This window comes from Salvelinus namaycush, chromosome 24, assembly GCF_016432855.1.
Source record: "Salvelinus namaycush isolate Seneca chromosome 24, SaNama_1.0, whole genome shotgun sequence".
Taxonomy (NCBI): Eukaryota; Metazoa; Chordata; class Actinopteri; order Salmoniformes; family Salmonidae; genus Salvelinus; species Salvelinus namaycush.
The window spans coordinates 37,319,985-37,329,559 of record NC_052330.1 but is presented as its reverse complement, the minus strand read 5'-3'; the positions used below and the strand labels follow the sequence as shown (position 1 = coordinate 37,329,559).

General features: G+C 47.5%; 1 non-coding gene across 1 annotated transcript; it reads left to right on the top strand.

Annotated features, from left to right (window-relative positions):
* Nucleotides 1-9,160: 9,160 nt before the first annotated feature.
* Nucleotides 9,161-9,243, top strand: trnal-cag. The gene has a single exon. It is a non-coding gene; the product is annotated as a tRNA-Leu (tRNA).
* Nucleotides 9,244-9,575: the final 332 nt, after the last annotated feature.

The following is a 9,575-nucleotide window of genomic DNA, read 5'->3' as shown; positions in this document are numbered from 1 at the left end:
ATCAAGCTGATGATCAGCATCCGCAGGGGGATTTATTTGAGATATTACAGGATATAAGCTGGAATAACAACGTCTTTCTTGTTGTTCCTCTCTGCTCGCTCCCTGAACTTGCTCCAGCTTGAGCCTCAGTCTAAGGAAACAGCCTTGGCAGGTAGTCTGTTCTTGTTCCTCTCCCATACAGCTCTTAGATCAGTGCTGAAGAATTACTCTGTCAGGTTGTCCGTTCTAGTTAATTTTTTTAGCTACAGGTCCCAGATCAGCAGTATGGAGCCAGCCTGTCTGGTAGTCTGATCTACTTCCTGTCCCCCCTCTGTCTCATCACCTTCCTGGACGAACTAACACCACCCTGTCCTTTCCACTCCTTCACCAGGATAACAGCTGTGTTGGGTGACTGGGGTTTGAACTAACACCACCCTGTCCTTTCCACTCCTTCACCAGGATAACAGCTGTGTTGGGTGACTGGGGTTTGGACTAACACCACCCTGTCCTTTCCACTCCTTCACCAGGATAACAGCTGTGTTGGGTGACTGGGGTTTGGACTAACACCACCCTGTCCTTCCCACTCCTTCACCAGGATAACAGCTGTGTTGGGTGACTGGGGTTTGAACTAACACCACCCTGTCCTTTCCACTCCTTCACCAGGATAACAGCTGTGTTGGGTGACTGGGGTTTGGACTAACACCACCCTGTCCTTTCCACTCCTTCACCAGGATAACAGCTGTGTTGGGTGACTGGGGTTTGGACTAACACCACCCTGTCCTTTCCACTCCTTCACCAGGCTAACAGTTACCCTATCTGACACTGACTGGATGCTGTTGCTCTGTTGAGTGGATGAGTCCTGGGCCTGGTCCAGGACAGCTGTGTTGAGTGGATGAGGGCTGGGCCTGGTCCAGGACAGCTGTGTTAAGTGGATGAGGCCTGGGCCTAGTCCAGGATAGCTGTGTTGAGTGGATGAGGCCTGGGCCTGGTCCAGGACAGCTGTGTTGAGTGGATGAGGCCTGGGCCTGGTCCAGGACAGCCGTGTTGAGTGGATGAGTCCTGGTCCAGGACAGCTGTGTTGAGTGGATGAGGCCTGGGCCTGGTCCAGGACAGCCGTGTTGAGTGGATGAGGCCTGGGCCTGGTCCAGGACAGCTGTGTTGAGTGGATGAGGCCTGGGCCTAGTCCAGGATAGCTGTGTTGAGTGGATGAGGCCTGGGCCTGGTCCAGGACAGCTGTGTTGAGTGGATGAGGCCTGGGCCTGGTCCAGGACAGCCGTGTTGAGTGGATGAGGCCTGGGTCTGGTCCAGGATGGCTGTGTTGAGTGGATGAGGGCTGGGCCTGGTCCAGGACAGCTGTGTTGAGTGGATGAGGCCTGGTCCAGGACAGCTGTGTTGAGTGGATGAGGCCTGGGCCTGGTCCAGGACAGCCGTGTTGAGTGGATGAGGCCTGGGCCTGGTCCAGGACAGCTGTGTTGAGTGGATGAGGCCTGGGCCTGGTCCAGGACAGCTGTGTGGAGTGGATGAGTCCTGGGTCTGGTCCAGGACAGCCGTGTTGAGTGGATGAGGCCTGGTCCAGGACAGCTGTGTTGAGTGGATGAGGCCTGGGCCTGGTCCAGGACAGCTGTGTTGAGTGGATGGGGTCTGGTCCAGGACAGCTGTGTTGAGTGGATGAGGCCTGGTCCAGGACAGCCGTGTTGAGTGGATGAGGCCTGGTCCAGGACAGCTGTGTTGAGTGGATGAGGCCTGGTCCAGGACAGCTGTGTTGAGTGGATGAGGCCTGGGCCTGGTCCAGGACAGCTGTGTTGAGTGGATGAGGCCTGGGCCTAGTCCAGGACAGCTGTGTTGAGTGGATGAGGCCTGGGCCTGGTCCAGGACAGCCGTGTTGAGTGGATGAGGCCTGGGTCTGGTCCAGGACGGCTGTGTTGAGTGGATGAGGGCTGGGCCTGGTCCAGGACAGCTGTGTTGAGTGGATGAGGCCTGGTCCAGGACAGCTGTGTTGAGTGGATGAGGCCTGGGCCTGGTCCAGGACAGCTGTGTTGAGTGGATGAGGCCTGGGCCTGGTCCAGGACAGCTGTGTTGAGTGGATTAGTCCTGGGTCTGGTCCAGGACAGCCGTGTTGAGTGGATGAGGCCTGGTCCAGGACAGCTGTGTTGAGTGGATGAGGCTTGGGCCTGGTCCAGGACAGCTGTGTTGAGTGGATGGGGTCTGGTCCAGGACAGCTGTGTTGAGTGGATGAGGCCTGGTCCAGGACAGCTGTGTTGAGTGGATGAGGCCTGGTCCAGGACAGCTGTGTTGAGTGGATGAGGCCTGGTCCAGGACAGCTGTGTTGAGTGGATGAGGCCTGGTCCAGGACAGCCGTGTTGAGTGGATGAGGTCTGGTCCAGGACAGCTGTGTTGAGTGGATGAGGCCTGGGCCAGGACAGCTGTGTTGAGTGGGTGAGGCCTGGTCCAGGACAGCTGTGTTGAGTGGATGAGGCCTGGTCCAGGACAGCCGTGTTGAGTGGATGAGGTCTGGGCCAGGACAGCCGTGTTGAGTGGATGAGGCCTGGTCCAGGACAGCTGTGTTGAGTGGATGAGGCCTGGTCCAGGACAGCTGTGTTGAGTGGATGAGGCCTGGGCCAGGACAGCTGTGTTGAGTGGATGAGGCCTGGTCCATGACAGCCGTGTTGAGTGGATGAGGTCTGGTCCAGGACAGCCGTGTTGAGTGGATGAGGCCTGGGCCAGGACAGCTGTGTTGAGTGGATGAGGCCTGGTCCAGGACAGCTGTGTTGAGTGGATGAGGCCTGGGCCAGGACAGCTGTGTTGAGTGGATGAGGCCTGGTCCAGGACAGCTGTGTTGAGTGGATGAGGCCTGGGCCAGGACAGCTGTGTTGAGTGGATGAGGCCTGGGCCAGGACAGCTGTGTTGAGTGGATGAGGCCTGGGCCTGGTCCAGGACAGCCGTGTTGAGTGGATGAGGCCTGGTCCAGGACAGCTGTGTTGAGTGGATGAGGCCTGGTAGCCCGTGTAGCAAGTGGTCCTCGTGGACAGAGGTGGTGATCTTTGTAAGTAATATCTACATCCTAAATGGCACCCAATTCCCTAAAGTAGTGCACTACTGTTGACCAGAGCCCTATAGTAGTGCACTACTGTTGACCAGGGCCCTAAAGTTGTGCACTACTGTTGACCAGGGCCCTAAAGTAGTGCACTACTGTTGACCAGGGCCCTAAAGTTGTGCACTACTGTTGACCAGGGCCCTAAAGTTGTGCACTACTGTTGACCAGAGCCCTATAGTAGTGCACTACTGTTGACCAGGGCCCTAAAGTTGTGCACTACTGTTGACCAGGGCCCTAAAGTAGTGCACTACTGTTGACCAGGGCCCTAAAGTTGTGCACTACTGTTGACCAGGGCCCTAAAGTTGTGCACTACTGTTGACCAGAGCCCTATAGTAGTGCACTACTGTTGACCAGGGCCCTAAAGTTGTGCACTACTGTTGACCAGGGCCCTAAAGTTGTGCACTACTGTTGACCAGAGCCCTAAAGTAGTGCACTACTGTTGACCAGAGCCCTATAGTAGTGCACTACTGTTGACCAGGGCCCTAAAGTTGTGCACTACTGTTGACCAGGGCCCTAAAGTTGTGCACTACTGTTGACCAGGGCCCTAAAGTTGTGCACTACTGTTGACCAGAGCCCTATAGTAGTGCACTACTGTTGACCAGGGCCCTAAAGTTGTGCACTACTGTTGACCAGGGCCCTAAAGTAGTGCACTACTGTTGACCAGGGCCCTAAAGTTGTGCACTACTGTTGACCAGGGCCCTAAAGTTGTGCACTACTGTTGACCAGAGCCCTATAGTAGTGCACTACTGTTGACCAGGGCCCTAAAGTTGTGCACTACTGTTGACCAGGGCCCTAAAGTAGTGCACTACTGTTGACCAGGGCCCTAAAGTTGTGCACTACTGTTGACCAGGGCCCTAAAGTTGTGCACTACTGTTGACCAGAGCCCTATAGTAGTGCACTACTGTTGACCAGGGCCCTAAAGTTGTGCACTACTGTTGACCAGGGCCATAAAGTTGTGCACTACTGTTGACCAGAGCCCTAAAGTAGTGCACTACTGTTGACCAGAGCCCTATAGTAGTGCACTACTGTTGACCAGGGCCCTAAAGTTGTGCACTACTGTTGACCAGGGCCCTAAAGTAGTGCACTACTGTTGACCAGGGCCCTAAAGTAGTGCACTACTGTTGACCAGGGCCCTAAAGTAGTGCACTACTGTTGACCAGGGCCCTAAAGTAGTGCACTACTGTTGACCATGGAACATATCCGGAGGCATGTAGGAGGCTGTCTGTCTGGTCACGTTGTCAGGCGTGTGGTCAACGACCGACGAGTCAATCACGTCACAGCTCGGGTCGGCTAAAGGCCTGTAAGTGAATGTGGGATAGATGACGTGTGTTGCGTTATGGACTGAAGGTCAAAGGGGGAGTGGCTAATTTGAACTACGTGACTCTGTTAACATACGTTCATGTACACAGGGTGAGAGTGATGCTGGGTAGCGCTACCTGTCACACTATACACCTACAGTAGGTCTTTATTCCCGGGTCTACTTACATAACATAAATAATTTCATGTACTAACTCATCCCCATACTGTTATTTTATTTATTTTGCTCCTTTGCACCCCAGTATCTCTACTTGCACATTCATCTTCTGCACATCTACCATTCCAGTGTTTAATTGATGAATTCGAATTATTTCGCCACTATGGCCTAATTATTGCCTTTACCTCCCTTATCATTTGCACACACTGTATAAAGACTTATTCTATTGTGTTATTGACTATATGTTTGTTTATTCCATGTGTAACTCTGTGTTGTTGTTTGTGTCGAACTGCTTTGCTTTATTCTTGGCCAGGTCACAGTTGTAAATGAGAACTTGTTCTCAACTGGCCTACCTGGTTAAATAAAGGTTAAATTAATAAAATACAATAAAAAAAATGTGCCATGTACTACATAACGAATGTGATCAGTCTTTACGGATGAGTGGCAACCTTCCACAAGGACACAAATGTAAGCATCTAATCATGCAATGAGGACCTTTCTACCAATTAAAACAGTCAAGTCGGTGAGAGGACAAGAGGAATAAGATAGACAGACTCTTCCATCAGTCACCATAAAACCTCTAGCCACATGAAAAATGTGCAGGAGCTGAGGTACATTTCACATTTCCAGTTGGAGTGTGCTAACGGTTACATTACAGCGAAATAATAACCTGTTTACTATTTGTACTTGGCTTCCACCGTCGCCAAAAAAAACCCTGTACAGCTGAGGATTATGGGTGCAGCTATTCTCCGCCTCATTGTGATGAGACAACAGACACAGCATGCGGTGGCGAGCAGGCGTGAGCCGGACGCCGGACGAAGAATGGACCAGACTCGGCGAGGGACGGCTGCCATGTGGCAGGAGGAGCGGAGGGAGACAGATGGGGACCCCTGGAAGAACGTCGGGGGGGACGGAGCGCAGCGCTGCGACAGGAGCCAGCCAGCCAGCGCCCACCCACCTTTACCTACGGCTGAATGCACCAGCTGAACGAGGTCCCACACCTGTTTCTCAACAGATACAGACGGAGAGACTGGAGTCATTAGCAACATAGAGGGAGTCTAGTCTGTGTGTGTGTGTTTGTTCAGAGTCCAGAGCAGAACGCCTGCATGGTTGCCAGTCCAGGGAAGGAATAGGTCTGTATCCCAAATGGAACCTTAGTCAGTACACTACTTTTGACCAGGGACCATAGTGAACTATACAGGAAATAGTGGGCCATTTAGGCCTCCGTTGACCCATAACAGGAAGCTGATTCCAAAACCCCACAATGCAAAGCAGCTGCTCCCTAATGCAGTGGTCTGTTTTGTTCACATGTAATTAGGACTGAACAGACGTGGTTTTTTCAATACATTTTGAAGAACAATGTTCTTGCCACGATTGTCTTGTTTGTACATTATAAATCGCCCCAATTTTTGAAGATATAACTTCAATAATAATACAAATTTAATTCAATTATAGTTCTGTGCTTCTAGAGGATTCATTTTCTAATGTAACAGCAGTCTTTAAGGCACATTTATTAACTGCGGAGCTGACTAGTTCATTAATCAGAAATATCCCAGTGAAACATATGGCAAAACCATCCAGTTTTATTTCACTGCAAAAAGACTTGCGGTGAGAGAGGCACGTCGTATTTTTAACAGCATGGTAATGGCAACTGTGTGTCTGGACGTGTGTGTGTGTGTGTGTGTCTGTGAGTGTGTGTGTGTGTGTGTGTGTGTGTGTGTGTGTGTGTGTGTGTGTGTGTGTGTGTGTGTGTGTGTGTGTGTGTGTGTGTGTGTGTGTGTGTGTGTGTGTGTGTTTATGTGTGTGTGTGTATGTGTGTGTGTCTGTGAGTGTGTGTCTGTGTGTGTGTGTGTCTGTGAGTGTGTGTGTGTGTGTGTGTGTCTGTGTGTGTGTGTGTGTGTGTGTGTGTGTGTGTGTCTGTGAGTGTGTGTGTGTGTGTGTGTGTGTGTGTGTGTGTGTGTGTGTGTGTGTGTGTGTGTGTGTGTGTGTGTGTCTGTCTGTGAGTGTGTGTCTGTGAGTGTCTGTGTGTGTGTGTCTGTGAGTGTGTGTGAGTGTGTGAGTGTCTGTGTGTGTGTGTGAGTGTGTGTGAGTGTGTGTGTGTGAGTGTGAGTGTGAGTGTGAGTGTGAGTGTGAGTGTGAGTGTGAGTGTGTGTGAGTGTGTGCTACGCAGGCAGACATCTTTGAATTGTTGTCGACTGTTACTGCTACACCATCTCCCTTTCTGATATTGTGAATTGCAGTACTCTCAGTTTAGTAATACTCTCTCAGTTTAGTAATACACTCTGTTTAGTAATACTCTCTCAGTTTAGTAATACTCTCAGTTGAGTAATACTCTCTCAGTTTAGTAATACTCTCTCAGTTTAGTAATACTCTCTCAGTCTAGTAATACTCTCTCAGTCTAGTAATACTCTCTCAGTTTAGTAATACTCTCTCAGTTTAGTAATACTCTCTCAGTTTAGTAATATTCTCTCAGCTCTCTCAGTTTAGTAATACTCTCTCAGTTTAGTAATATTCTCTCAGTTTAGTAATACTCTCTCAGTCTAGTAATACTCTCTCAGTCTAGTAATACTCTCTCAGTTTAGTAATACTCTCAGCTCTCTCAGTTTAGTAATACTCTCTCAGTTTAGTAATACTCTCTCAGTTTAGTAATATTCTCTCAGCTCTCTCAGTTTAGTAATACTCTCTCAGTTGAGTAATACCATCTCAGTCTAGTAATACTCTCTCAGTTTAGTAATACTCTCTCAGTTTAGTAATACTCTCTCGGTTTAGTAATACTCTCTCAGTTTAGTAATACTCTCTCAGTCTAGTAATACTCTCTCAGCTCTCTCAGTTTAGTAATACTCTCTCAGTTTAGTAATACTCTCAGCTCTCTCAGTTTAGTAATACTCTCTCGGTTGAGTAATACTCTCTCAGTTTAGTAATACTCTCTCAGTTTAGTAATACTCTCTCAGTTTAGTAATACTCTCTCGGTTTAGTAATACTCTCTCAGTTTAGTAATACTCTCTCAGTTGAGTAATACTCTCTCAGTTGAGTAATACTCTCTCAGTTTAGTAATACTCTCAGCTCTCTCAGTTTCGTAATGCTCTCTCTGTTTAGTAATGCTCTCTCAGTTTAGTAATACTCTCAGCTCTCTCTGTTTAGTAATGCTCTCTCAGTTTAGTAATACTCTCTCAGTTTAGTAATACTCTCTCAGTTTAGTAATACTCTCTCAGTTTAGTAATACTCCCTCAGTTTAGTAATACTCTCTCAGTTTAGTAATACTCTCTCAGTTTAGTAATACTCTCTCAGTTTAGTAATACTCTCTCAGTTTAGTAATACTCTCTCAGTTTAGTAATACTCTCTCAGTTTAGTAATACTCCCTCAGTTTAGTAATACTCTCTCAGTTTAGTAATACTCTCTCAGTTTAGTAATACTCTCAGCTCTCTCAGTTTAGTAATAGTAATACAGTTTCAATACCAAATTATCCTGAAGTCCACTTATATTTTAGTTATTAAAGTTTGGGAATATTTGATTTATGGAAGGGGCTTGTATTGGAATTAAAGAGGAACAATTATAACACCTTATGAACTAGACTACAGTGTCTTTGGACAGGGTTTGCTCTTTTAAAAGGCCAGGAAGCTTGCCCTGGGGCTTTAGAAACTATTCTACATTGACCTTTTTTAAACTTTAGAATGACAAAATTGTCATGCCGTTTATGACAGTATTGTAATGAAACAGCAGGGAGTAGGTCTCGAACCCTCGACCTTCTAGCCCGAAGTCCAGCGCGCTATTGACTGTGCCGCAAAAGCATACTCGAGTGGCAGAGTCGATATCCGCGCATATAAACCCAGGGTCCTTACAGTATTATTAGTCTACTGACCAATTCCTGCTAGGTGCTTAGATTAGATTTACCTGCTTCGGTAAATTATAGGCACCATGATTATTGTGCATTTTTTTACATTTTATACGGTTTGCTTCAAAACATATACTTTATAAAACGTATTTTTTTTCTGTGTGGTGGTCCTTCACCGGACGTCATGGCAGATCGAGCATAGCTACCTAAAGGAGAGAGCCCCACGGTCACGGAGGAACGCTCCATAGCTTGTTCTCTCAACGGCCTCTTATTTAACCAGCAAGCTAGAAATATCTATTGAGTCAAATACATTTTACATTTTAGTCATTTAGCAGACGCTCTTATCCAGAGCGACTTACAGTAGAGTGCATACATTTTATTACATTTACATACTGAGACAAGGATATCCCTACCGGCCAAACCCTCCCTAACCCGGACGACGCTATGCCAATTGTGCGTCGCCCCACGGACCAAATAAATGTGGTAGCCAGCAGAAAGCTGCCTTTTATCACAAATACACAACGACAAAAGTAAGGATTCATCACCGTGGTTCAGGCAAGCTGAAGCTCCTGTTAAAATGACTAGTTAGATGGCTTGCTAAATAATACCGGGTAAGCCATTGATATGCAATAGCAGCTAAGCTAACGTTAGCATTAGTAAGCTAGTGTTAAACAATTTTAACAAGCTTTAGCTGCTATATCTGTATTTAGTTAATGTCTTATAGATTACTTTATCGATATAACCCTTTAAAACCAGATTAAACTGCTGGACTTTCTATGTAGTCAGGATGGCCGAGCGGTCTAAGGCGCTGCGTTCAGGTCGCAGTCTCCTCTGGAGGCGTGGGTTCGAATCCCACTTCTGACAACACTTTTTTTCTCTCCCGTTTCACCTAAAATCCGTGCTAGTAAGCATTTCCTTTATACATAACCTATTAATAAAGCATTACCTGTAACCATACATGTAAAATACAAATTTTATTTGAACGTTTCAATTGATCTCTTATAGCCTGTGTAGAAAGTGCTGCTGAAATAGGTGCCTACAGCAACCACCACCATCCACCACAAAATTTCCCTGTCCCCTATTTGTGACCCTGTATTGTTTTAAACGGACTACTTTTCTCTTTTATATTTGTTTATTATGAAAGTAAAAAAAAAATAATGAGGCTTGCATTAGATATTTCAGATAGCGGGTTAGGC